This window comes from Tachyglossus aculeatus, unplaced genomic scaffold (genome assembly GCF_015852505.1).
Source record: "Tachyglossus aculeatus isolate mTacAcu1 unplaced genomic scaffold, mTacAcu1.pri scaffold_151_arrow_ctg1, whole genome shotgun sequence".
Lineage (NCBI taxonomy): Eukaryota > Metazoa > Chordata > Mammalia > Monotremata > Tachyglossidae > Tachyglossus > Tachyglossus aculeatus.
The window spans coordinates 327,377-340,402 of record NW_024044874.1 but is presented as its reverse complement, the minus strand read 5'-3'; the positions used below and the strand labels follow the sequence as shown (position 1 = coordinate 340,402).

Genomic DNA, 13,026 nt, shown 5'->3' with positions numbered 1-13,026 from the left:
AAAAGAAACTCTTCATTTCTTTGCAGAATTTGTATTATTGGCTAACCTCACTACTTCCTCAGTCTCCAGAACTTGCTTCTGGACACTGACAACCAACACCATATATTTATTTCATGCTATGATCACCTCCTTGAAAAAATATGCTACTTATTTTTTTCCTTAACGGAGAAGACATATTTTGGGTCCAGTTATTTATGCAATACATTGCCAAAAAACGCCATGCAAATGAGGGAAGGCAATCAGTCACTTGTAACTGAATTCATTCTTTTGGGTTTCTCCAATCTCCATGAATTTCAGGTCATCCTGTTTATGATTTTCCTTGTAGTATACCTAGTAACCTTGATAAGAAACTCCCTCTTAGTGTTGGTCTCCACGATGGATCCCAGCCTTCAATCCCCCATGTACGTTTTCCTCAGAAGTCTGTCCTTAATGGATATCTGCTATACGACTGCCATCATCCCCAAAATGCTCACCATTTTACTGTCCAAGGATAGACGTATTTCCTTTGGTGGCTGCACAGCCCAGATGTATTTTTCCTTATTTTTCGGCCCCTCGTAGTGTCAGATCCTGACAATCATGGCTTATGACAGACAGGCCGCCATCTGTGACCTGCTCCGCTATTCACTCATTATGAACTGGAGGTTCTGTCTGCAGCTGGCCCTGGCTTCCTGATTAGCAGGGATTCCCGTGACAACAATACAGACTACACTGATGTTTACATTGACGTTTTGTGGGCCTAATGTAATTAACCATTTCATCTGTGATAGCCCTCCTCTCTTAGACCTGGCGTGCACGGACACTTTCTCGCTTGATGTATACAGTATAACTGCAAGTGTAATCGTCCTGATGCTCCCATTTGGAGTGAACATTGCATCTTAGGACCGCATCCTTGTCACCATCCTGAAGATGTCCTCTGCCGAGGGCCGTCGCAAAGCCTTCTCCACCTGCTCATCCCATCTCATTGTGGTCTCACTGTTCTTTGGGGCTGTGGGTTCGACTTATTCCCAAGTGAAATCCTCCTACTCTCCTGAGACCAAGAAGGTGTTTTCTCTCTCCTATTCAGTCTTCACTCCCATGCTAAGTCCCCTGATCTACAATCTGACAAATCAAGAGGTGAAAAGTGCTCTAAAGAGGATTCTGGGTAAAATGATGCCTTCCCAAGATCTGAGAGGCTCTGATTTGTCAAGGTGACTTTTGTATTGAGGTATAAGGTCAATGACCTTGCTCAGGCACGCTGCTTTCTTTATCATTTGCTGAGGGCTCACTGTGTGCACGGGATATTCTGGGCTCTTGTAAAGACAATGGAGAAGTGTCAGAGGCCCATTCCCTGTTCTCAGAATTAAAATAGACAACACCACTAAGAACTCAGGCTAGTACAAAGTAAAATATCAAGACATCAACACGTAAAATTGGACAACTGCTCCATCAAGTAGTGGTATTGATTGAGGGCTAATTGTTTGCAGAGCATGAGGACAATCTTTTATAGCATTACAGAATTACTGATATGTACTTCTGTTCTATTGTTTTATTTTAAAAGTTTGAAGAGAAGATCAGAAAAGAATATTTAGTAGTTCCTGGAGGTTGAAGGTTAGGTTGATTTTTCATCTCACAGACAAGTTCCTCTGCTCCTGATCCACTCCTATTTACAGGATCACTACCTTGTTCTTCTAGGAAATGCTCCCCCATTTGTATTTAAACAGATGCTAGCCATGTCTGAAAATAGAATTATGGATTTATATTTTGAAGTAAAACTGTAAGTGAAGTGACATCAAGTAACTGTCTGCATCCAACAGAGCTCAAGGAAAGTATTCTTCTAATTCCAAAAGAATAAAAATAAACTCCTTGAATAGTAACATCTAGAGATCTACCACTTATTCAGTTCCTTTAATCATACATTCTTAACGGTACTAAGCGCTTACTGTGAGCTAGGCACTGTATTAAGCACCGGGATTGGTATGAGCTAATCAGGTTTTGCATAGTTCATATCTCGCATGGGGCTAATAGTCGTAATCCCTATTTTACAGATGAGGCAACCTGAGGGCACAGAGAAGTGAAGTGGCTTGTCCAAGGTCACACAGTAGACAAGTGGTGGAGCTGGGATTAGAACCCAGGTCCTTCTGACTCCCAGGCCCATGGTTTATCGACTAGGTCACACTACTTCTCAATTCAGTTTATTTAGACAAGGTTGTGTATATCCTGTTTTGGGTGGGGTTATCATTTGTTAGACTGAAATAGCATTGAAGGTAAATATGACCCTTTAGAAGGTGTTTCATGAAAAAGAGAAAGAAATCCAAGGGGGATTCGAGGAAAGTAACACACTTCAAGAAAGAGCTTGGACAGATAATCAAGTCTCACAGGAGGCTCACAGTCAGAGGAGGGAGAACAGGTGATGAATCTCCTCTATAGGTGTTCTCTATTGACACTCACTCCCTTGGTGAACTCATTCGCTCCCACGGCTTCAACTATCATCTCTACGCTGATGACACCCAAATCTACATCTCTGCCCCTTCTCTCTCTCCCTCCCTCCAGGCTCGTATCTCCTCCTGTCTTCAGGTCATCTCCATCTGGATGTCTGTCCGCCATCTAAAACTCAATATGTCCAAGACTGAACTTCTTATCTTCCCTCACAAACCGTGCCCTCTCCCTCACTTTCCCATCACCGTTGATAGCACTACCAACCTTCCCATCTCACAAGCCCGCAACCTTGGTGTCATCCTCGACACCGCTCTCTCGTTCACCTCTAACATCCAATCCGTCACCAAAATCTGCTGGTCTCACCTCCACAACATCGCAAAAATCCGCCCTTTCCTCTCCGTCCAAACCGTTACCATGCTGGTTCAATCTCTCATCCTATCCCGACTGGATTACTGCATCAGCCTCCTCTCTGATCTCCCATCCTCCTGTCTCTCTGCACTTCAATCTATACTTCACACTGCTGACCGGATCATCTTTGTGCACAGATTCTCTGGGCATGTTACTCCCCTCCTCAAAAATCTCCAATGGCTACCAATCAACCTATGCATCAGGCAAAAACTCCTCACTATCGGCTTCAAGGCTCTCCATCACCTCGCCCCCTCCTACCTCACCTCAATTCTTTCCTTCTACAGCCCAGCCCACACCCTCTGCTCCTCTGCCGCTAATCTCCTCACTGTGCCTCGTTGTAGCCTGTCCCGCCATCCACCCCCGGCCCACGTCCTCCCCCTGGCCTGGAATGCCCCTCCTCTACACATCCGCCAAGCTAGCTCTCTTCCTCCCTTCAAAGCCCTACTGAGAGCTCAATCAATCAATCGTATTTATTGAGCGCTTACTGTCTGCAGAGCACTGTACTAAGCGCTTGGGAAGTACAAGTTGGCAACATATAGAGATAGTCCCTACCCAACAGTGGGCTCACAGTCTAGAAGGGGGAGACAGAGAACAAAACCAAACATAATAACAAAATAAAATAAATAGAATAGATATGTACAAGTAAAATAAATAGAGTAATAAGTATGTGCAAGCATATATACATATATACAGGTGCTGTGGGGAAGGGAAGAAGGGAAGACGGGAGGGTGGAGAGGGGGACGAGGGGGAGAGGAGGGGGACCCAGACTGAGTTCCCTCCTTCCTTTTCCCCTCCTCCCCCATCCCCCCGCCTTACCTCCTTCCCTTCCCCACAGCACCTGTATATATGTATATATGTATATATGTTTGTACATATTTATTATTCTATTTTACTTGTACATATTTACTATCCTATTTATTTCATTTTGTTAATATGTTTTGTTGTCTGTCTCCCCCTTCTAGACAGTGAACCCGCTGTTGGGTAGGGACCGTCTCTATATATTGCCAACTTGTACTTCCCAAGCGCTTAGTACAGTGCTCTGCACACAGTAAGTGCTCAATAAATACGATTGAATGTATCCTCATTTTGCAGATGCACAGAGAAGGTCACCATAACTAAGTGTACAGAACTGAGATTAGATCCCAGGTTCTTTGACTCCCAGACCCATGCCCTTTGAACTTTGATATGCTGCTACCTATAAATGAAAATTCTTCTTTGCCTTGGGGCTAGGCTTAGGAATCCACTTGTTGATGTATTTAGTTCAAGTATGTGGTCCCCTCCTGTATTATCAGACTGAGTATCAGTGGGTTAAACATACGAGTAGAGAAGTAGAGCACTTTGTCCCCATTCAGTCATTCATTCAATCATATTTATTTAGTGCTTATTGTGTGCAGAGCACTGTATTAAACACTTGGGAGGTACAAGTCAGCAACATATAGAGACGGTCCCTACCGAACAACGGGCTCACAGTCTTAGTGGCTTGACTTGGCCAGAGAATACATAATGATAGGAGATCCAAAATCAAGGTGATGACAATGAGGTCGGAGGAACAGATGGGGCAGGCTTTGTGACCTGAATGAAGGACAGATGATTTTGACATAGTCCTGGAGTATCAAAAGGAAAGGAACCATTACAATCAGCATAGTCACATCTTATGTCAGAAGCTTACTGGGGAAGGTTTCCCCATAGGTTAGCTTCAGCACTGATGTAAGTCACAGAAAAAAATGGTTACTTTTAACCAAATTACAAAGAGCTGTGTGAAGACTCAGTATATTTGCTCTATCTGGACTGGAAGGGCCCTTTCAGATAGTAGACACGACCTGGACATGCACGTTGTAGCTCATGATAGGTGGGTAATGCAGGGGGTTCTATATGGCCATATAACAAGAGCATTCTCATAGACTAGTGGAGGAAGTGTGGGCCTGGGAGTCTGAAGGACCTGGATTCTAGTCCAAGCTCTGCAACTCATCTGCTTGTGTGAACTTGGGCTGGGTATTTCATTTCTCTGTGTCTCAGTTGTCGCATATGAAACCCATTGTTGGGTAGGGATTGTTTGTATTTGTTACTGAATTGTACTTTCCAAGTGCTTAGTACAGTGCTCTGCACACATTAAGTGCTCAATAAATTCAATTGAATGATTCAGACAGAAAAACAAAACAAGTAGATAGGTGTCAATGTCATCAAAATAAATAGAATTATAGCTACATACACATCATTAATAAAATAAATATGTAAATATGTACAAATGAAATAGATTAATAAATATGTACAAATATATACAAGTGTTGTGGGGAGGGGAAGGGGGTAGGGTAAAGGGGGTGGTGATGGGAAGGGAAGGAGGTGGAGAAGAGGAAAAAATGGCGGGGCTCAGTCAGGGAAGGTCTTCTGGAGGAGCTGAGCTCTCAGGAGGGCTTTGAAGGGAGGAAGAGAGCTAATCTGATGCATATGTGGAGGGAGGGCATTCCAGGCCAGAGGAAGGACGTGGGCCAGGGGTTACGATGGGTCAGGCAAAAGTGAGGCACAGTGAGGTGGCTAGTGGTAGACGAGTAGAGTGTGCGGGCTGGGCTGTAGAAGGAGAGAAGGGAGATGTGTTAGGAGGCGGGTGAGGTGATGGAGAGCCTGGAAGCCAAGAGTGAGGGGTTTATGCTTGATTCGAAGGTTAACAGGCAACCACTGGAGATTCTTTAGGAGGGGAGTGACATGCCTAGAGCGTTTCTGTACAAAGATAATCTGGGCAGCAGAGTGAAGTATAGACTGAAGCAGGGAGAGACAGGAAGTTGGTGGATCAGAAAGGAGGCTGATGCAGTAATCCAGTCGGGAAAGGATGAGGGATTGAACCAGCAAGGTAGCGGTTTAGTTGGAGAGGAAGGGCAGATCTTGGCAATGTTGTGGAGGTGAAACCGGCACGTTTTGGTGACAGATTGGGTGTGTGGAGTGAATGAGAGAGCGGAGTCATGGATGAATGAATGTAAAAGATGGTGATGAAAGCTATTAGTTCAATGTGGGACATTAATTGTGTCTGACCTGATTAGTTTGTGTCTACAACTATGCTTAGTAAAGTGCCTGGAACATAGTAAATGCTTAACAAATGCCATAGAAAAATCGTATACCATCACTGCCAGGAGGACACAGTCTGTAGCACCTAGAAAAATCAAAGTATACAGCAAACAAGCACAAACAGGGAAAGCAATGCTTCTGTCCTGTGTCCAGAGGTCCACCAGCATTCTGGGGAGAGTAACTGTGGGTAATAGATTTCTAAGGGAAAATTATATTGGGATGTGAAGTGTTTGATTTGTCTTGGTTTTATCCCTGTAGTAATAGTCAGGCAAATGACCAAGGATAACCTATAAAAGATGACCGGCAGTTTGGGAACACTGGAAAAATCCCATTAGAATAAATTCCATAACTTTGATATGATTTCTCATCAACAAAATAATAATAAAATTATGGTATTTGTTAAGTGCTTACAATGTGCCAATCACTGTTCTAAGTGCTGCGGTAGATACAAGATAATTGGGTTGGACATAGTCCGTTGTTCCACATAGAGCTCACAAGCTCAATGTATATTTTGCTGATGAGGGAAGGAAGGCACAGAGAAATGAAGTGATTTGCCCAAGGTCACATAGTAGAGAAGTTGTAGATTCCTGATCTCTGACTCCCAGGCCCATGCTCTATCTGTAGTTTATCTGAAAAATAGAACAGTCCAAGGTTGGTACTTCGGAAAAGAATGCTTGAATTGAGAGTCAATGAGAACGGAAATATTCTTAATTCTATAGTATTAGCCCTTAATGCATTTCCTATACTTTTTACATGCAATTCAAGGTTTCCATCATTAAATTCATTAATTAAATGTAACTTACATTTAATGTTATGTAACTTACATATTCTTCAAGTCATCTTGGTTCATTTGAAAGGTTTTACACACCCCTGGACCAGTCATCCACTCCATCTTTCCCACTATTTATGCAAATTACTCAAGATATTTCTACACAAATTATATGTCGGTATTTATCCACACATTCCCCAGAACATGAGTGAAAGTTGTAAGCTCACTGTGGAAGGGATCTTTTCTGCTAAATCTGTTTTATTGTACTCTTCCAAGCACTTATCACAGTGCTCTGCACGTGGTAAGGGCTCAATAAATACAAAGATTGATGTTAACTCAGTAACTTGGTAAGTGTTGAGTCTCATGTTTGACAAGGATTAGTGTCTCATTTTTATTAGCACTTGTCTCCCCCTCTGCTCTGTATGTTCGTAGTGGGCAGGGAATGTGTCTACCAACTCTCCCATGAGATTAGCACAGTGGTCTGCACAAAGTAAGTTCTCAATAAATAACATTGGTGGTGATGATTTGGTCTACTTCAGTGCCTCTTTAGTCTTAGCTTATGCTTTGACATACACCAAATGAATACCATAATTAAAATCCTTATAGGTTGTTTGAAATAACTTCATGAAAACTTCCCCACTGAAGCAATACTTAAAGCAGTGCAGTTGATGAGTGTTGATGATGAGGATCTTAGATGCCATATTCATACTGGCCAAATCCCATAGAATGTAAGCTCCCAATAGTTAGCCAACTTGTCTACGAACTCTATTATACTGTACTCTCCCAAATGCTTAGTACTGTGCTTTGCACACATTAAGCCCTACATAAATATGATTTATTGAGATTAATAAGAATTATGGTTAAAGTGGTATTTAACCACTTATTATGTGCCAGACACTGTACTTAACAGTGGGGTGGATAGAAGATAATCAGGTCAGACACAGACCCTATTGCACATGGGGCTCTCGGTCTACCAGAGGGAGGATTATTGAATCCCCATTTTACATATGAGGTAGCTGAGGCACAGAGAAGCTAAGTGACTTGCCCAAGGCCACACAGACGATGAGTGGCCGGGTAGGATTAGAACCCAGATCCTCTGACTACCACATTTGGGCTCTTTCCATTAGACCATGCAGCTTCCTGTGTACTTTGTCATCTGTTGTTGCTCCTGAATCTCTTGTTACTTGTTGTGGTTCAGAATGCTTTCACCGTTTTCAGTCTTCCTTGGACTCAGCACAGCTCACAGCCCCACTTCTCCAAAAGGGCAAAGCCCTCCGGTATGCACTCTGCATTCTACAGGTGGAGACCAGAGCAGCTTGACTCTTGACTCTTCTTGCCTATGGTCAGAATGCATTAAACATCATTTCACATCACAGAGTTTAATACCAGCTCTTAGTACACTGCTCTGCACACAGTAAGCTAATCATTGAGTTCTATAGAGTACTCACTGTTTTTTTTATCAGTGAGCTCTTTATAGATATTGATATAAAGAACTGTAAAAAACCACTCCAGCGCTTAGTACAGTGGCTGACTCATTGAAGCACATTACAAATACCATTATTGTTATTAAAATTATTGTTGTCACTTCTCTATATCTCAGATACCTTATCTGTAATACAGGGATAAAGACTATAAGCCCCACATTCCCTGCCCTGTCACATCTTCTCCTGATAATCTCACTTCTCAGTCCAGTAAGGTGAAGAATATCCAAGCACAACTGCATGAAAGTAATCTAAAAAAACTCAACTTTGTGATTGCTCAGATATCAGTTGGTTAGAGGATGGGTGCTGTAACAGTGATCATGTATTTCCTCCTAAGATAATTGCTTGGCCCTCCAATTGTCGTTATTACAACTCTTTATTTAGAAGAATGTATTCATCATTAATATTTATTGTGCTGGTAATCAATTGTATTTATTGAGCATTTACTGTGTGCAAAACACTGTACTAAGTGCTTGGGAGAATCCAATATAGCAATGTGAAAGAGTTGGTAGCTACATTCCCAGCCCACAGTGAGTTTACAGTCTAGCGGGGAGAGAGACATTAATATAAATAAATGAATAAAGCACAAATATGTACATGATGACTGTGTACCTGTGGATAAGGGAGGGATTTATACTAGGTATATTAATTTCTTAGGTGCATATGAATTGCATAGGGGATCTTCAAATTACAATTCTACCTATTCAGAGAGAACCTCAGAGATGGGAGAATCAGGCTAAACTTCCTCGTGACATAAAACTATAGAAGGCAAATCTAAATAAGAGAAGTCAATCATATGGGCCCAGGGAGAAACATAAAGGAGGATAAGGACTAGCCCTTATTCAGTTTTTACATTTCTCCTTTTCCATGCATACAATCTTCAAAACTCTCAAACACAAGTAAGAGTTTTGAGAACCTAGAACTGTTTGATACCTCGATTCTCCCAGAGTTTAAGGTGGCTCATTGGAATGAAGTGGGATGCAACACCTGAAATAGTTTACAACTTTAGAGAAGCAGCATAGCCTAGTGAAAAGAGCAGAGGTCTCAGAATCAGAGGACTGGTGTCCTAATCACAGCTCTGCTATGTATCTGTTGTGTGACCTTGGGCAAGTTATCAGGGCATAGTAGATAGAGCACAGGTCTGGGAGTCAGAAGATCATGGGTTCTAATCCTGGCTCACCCACTTGTCTGCCATGTGACCTTGGGAAATTCTCGTCAATGTGCCTCAGTCATCTTAAAAATGGGGATTAATACTGTGAACCCAACGTGTGACAGAGACTGTGTCCAACATACTTTCCTTGTATCCACCCCAGCGCTTAGTAAAGGGGCTGACTCCTTTTAAGCTCTTAACGAATACCATTATTATCATTAATATTATTATTATTAAGGCACTTCTCTATATCTCAGTTACCTAATCTGCAATATAGAGATAAAGACTATAAGCCCCAAGTAGGACATGGATTGTGTTCAAACTGATTAGCTTGTATCTACCCCTATGCTTAGTATATTGCCTGGTAAATAATAAGCTCTTAACAAATACTATAAAGAAAACAAACAAAACCAAAAGGTTCTGCCCTGCGCCATGTGACTGAGCTGAAAGTCACTGCTATGCAAAATAAAGGAGGATCTAGCTCAATGCATTGGAATCCTAGAGAGTCTCACAAAACATTGGCAGGCACAAAAAACAGTCCTATTTATATAATGAAGTGGTTTAGAGACCTGCCTCTAGAAATTGGTCTAGATAATGAACTGTGTTCCCTCTCAGGATTGCACCTGGAGAGTTTCTAGTACTCTACTAGCTTTGGCTATGGGAAGGAGAGTCAAGCAGAAGTATACACATTCTATCGTAGCTTGGGCAGTGGCTAACGAGTGGAAGGCAACCTGCTGCAAATCAAAACTCACTTGTGCTGGGCAGCAGCAACATGGGAGATGATAGGAGATCCAAAGATCAAGGTGATGACAATGAGGTCGGAGAAGCAGATGGGACAGGCTTTATGGCCTGAAAGGAGAGATGATTTTGACACAGTACAGAAGTATCAACAGGAAAGGACCCATTACAATCAGCATAGTCACATCGTATAGCAGAGGCTTATTGGGGACAAGAGAGTGGAAGGTGGAGATTCAAAGAAGTAGGCAATGGTAAATCACTTTCATATTTTTACCAAAACTCTATGGATATGCTTCCAGTATGATTGCAGACGGAAGTGGAACATTCTGGGAGAGATGTGTCCATGGACTCGTTATGGGTCAGAGATGAGTCATTTATTCTTTCAATCGTATTTATTAAGCGTTACTGTGTGCAGAGCACTGTACTAAGCGCTTGGGAAGTACATGTCTAGACTGTGAGCCCGCAGTTGGGTAGGGACCGTCTCTATATGTTGCCAACTTGTGCTTCCCAAGCGCTTAGTACACTGCTCTGCACACAGTAAGCGCTCAATAAATACGATTGAATGAATGAATGAATATCGGCAACATATAGAGACGGTCCCTAGCCAACAAGGGGCTCACAGTCTAGAAGGGGGAGACAGACAACAAAACAAAACATGTAGACAGGTGTCAAAACCGTCAGAAAAAATAGAATTAAAGCTATATGCACATCATTAACACAATAATAGTAAATATGTGCAAGTAAAATAGAGTAATATATCTTTACAAATATATACAAGTGCTGTGGGGAGGGGAAGGAGGTAGGGTGCGGGGGGATAGGAAGGAAGAGAGGAAAAAGAGGGCTCAGTCTGAGAAAGCCTCCTGGAGGAGGTGGACTCTCAGTAGGGCTTTGAAGGGAGGAAGAGAACTAGCTTGGCAGATGTGTGGAGAGAGGTTATTCTAGGCCGGAGGAAAGACGTGGGCCGGTGGTCGACGGCGGGACATGTGTTTTTCGGGCTGAGTATCAGCGGGTTAAATGTACTAGTAGAGAAGAAGGAGAGCATCTTATCCGTATCACCTGTGTGGCTTGACTTGTCCAGAGAATACATGAGGATAGCAGATCCAAAGATCAAGGTGATGACAATGAGGTCAGAGGAGCAGACAGGGCAGACTTTGTGGCCTGAAAGGAGAGATGATTTTGACACAGCACAGAAGTATCAACAGGAATGGAACCATTACAATCAGCATAGTCACATCGTATGGCAGAAGCTTATTGGGGGAGGTTTCCCCATAGATCAGCTTCAGTACAGATGCAAGTCACAGAAAAAAATAGTTAATTTTATCCAAATCAAAAAGGGCTGTGTGGAGACTCAGTATATTCGCTCTACCTGGATTGGAAGGATCCTTTCACATAGCAGCTACCAGCTGGCAACACACTTTGTAGCTCACGATAGGTGGGAAACTCAAGGGGTTACATATGACTGCATAACAAGAGCAGCCTCATGGCCTAGTGGAGGGAGTGTGGGCCTAGGAGTCTGAAGGACCTGGGCTCTAATCCCAGCTCTGCAGCTCGCCTGCTTGTGTGACCTTGGGATGGGTATTTCACTTCTCGGTGTTTCAGGTCTCACATCTGAAACCCGTTGTTGGGTAGGGATTGTCTCTATTGTTGAATTGTACTTTCCAAGTGCTTAATACAGTGCCCTGCACCCAGTAAGCACTCAATAAATATGATTGAATGACTGAATGAATGAAAAAGATGGTGATGAAAACTATTAGCCCAATGTGGGACATTAATTGGGTCTGACCTGATTAGTTTGTATCTACAACTATGCTAGGTACAGTGCCTGGCACATAGTAAATGCTTAAAAAATAACACTAAAAAATTATATACCATCATTGTCAGGAGGACAAATTCTGTAGTACCTAGAAAAATCAAAGTATACAGCAGAGAAACACAAACAGGGAAAGCAATAGTTCTGTCCTGTGTCCTAAGGTCCACCAGCATTCTGTGGAGAGTAACTATGGGTAACAGATTTCTAAGGGAAAGTTATATGGGAATGTGGAGTATTTGATTGGTCCTGGATTTATCCCTGTAGTAATAGTCATGTAAATGACCAAGAATAAACCTAAAAGATGGCCCTGCAGTTTGGGGACATTGGAAAATTCCGATGAGAATAAACTCCATAACTTTGGTATGATTTCCCATCAACATAATAATAATAAAATCATGGTGTTTGTTAAGTGCTTACTATGTGCCAATCACCATTCTAAGTGCTGAGGTAGATACAAGATAATTGGGTTGGGCACAGCCCCTTGTTCCACATAGAGCTCACAGGCTTACTGTCCATTTTACTGATGAGGGAACTAAGGCACAGAGAAACGAAGTATCCTGCCCAAGGTCACACAACAGAGAAATGGTAGAGTCATGAATGGTAGAGTCTGACTCCCAGGACCATTCTCTGTCTGCATTTCATCGACAAAATGGAACAGACCCAGGTTGGTCCTTAGGAAAAGAATAGTTGGAGTGAGAGTCAATGAGAACAGAAATATTCTTCATTCTATATTATTAAACCTTAATGCATTCCATATAGTTTTTACATGCAATTCAGGGTTTCTGTCACTAAATTCATTAATAAACTTCATGTAACGTACATATTCTTCAGGGGTTTTACACACCCCTGGAGCAGTCATCCACTCCATCTTTCCCAAGATTTATGCAAATCACCCTGGAATATTTAAGATACTTCCCCACAAATTCTATGTCAGTATTTATCCACACATTCCCGGGAACATGGGTGAAACTTGTAAGCTCACTGTGAGCAGGGAAACTTTCTACTAAATCCGTTGTATTGTACTCTTCCAAGCGCTTATCACAGTGCTCTGCACATAGTAAGGGCTCAATACCATTGAGTGATGTTAACTGTAACAGTAGGTGTTGATTTGGGTCTCATGTTCGACAAGGATTAGTGTCTGATTTTTATTAATGCCTGTCTCCCCCTCTACTCTGTATGTTCATTGTGGTCAGGGAAT

General features: G+C 42.3%; 1 pseudogene; it reads left to right on the top strand.

The window, feature by feature from the left end:
• Nucleotides 1-225: 225 nt before the first annotated feature.
• LOC119923169 lies at nucleotides 226-12,120 on the top strand (annotated as a pseudogene).
• Nucleotides 12,121-13,026: the final 906 nt, after the last annotated feature.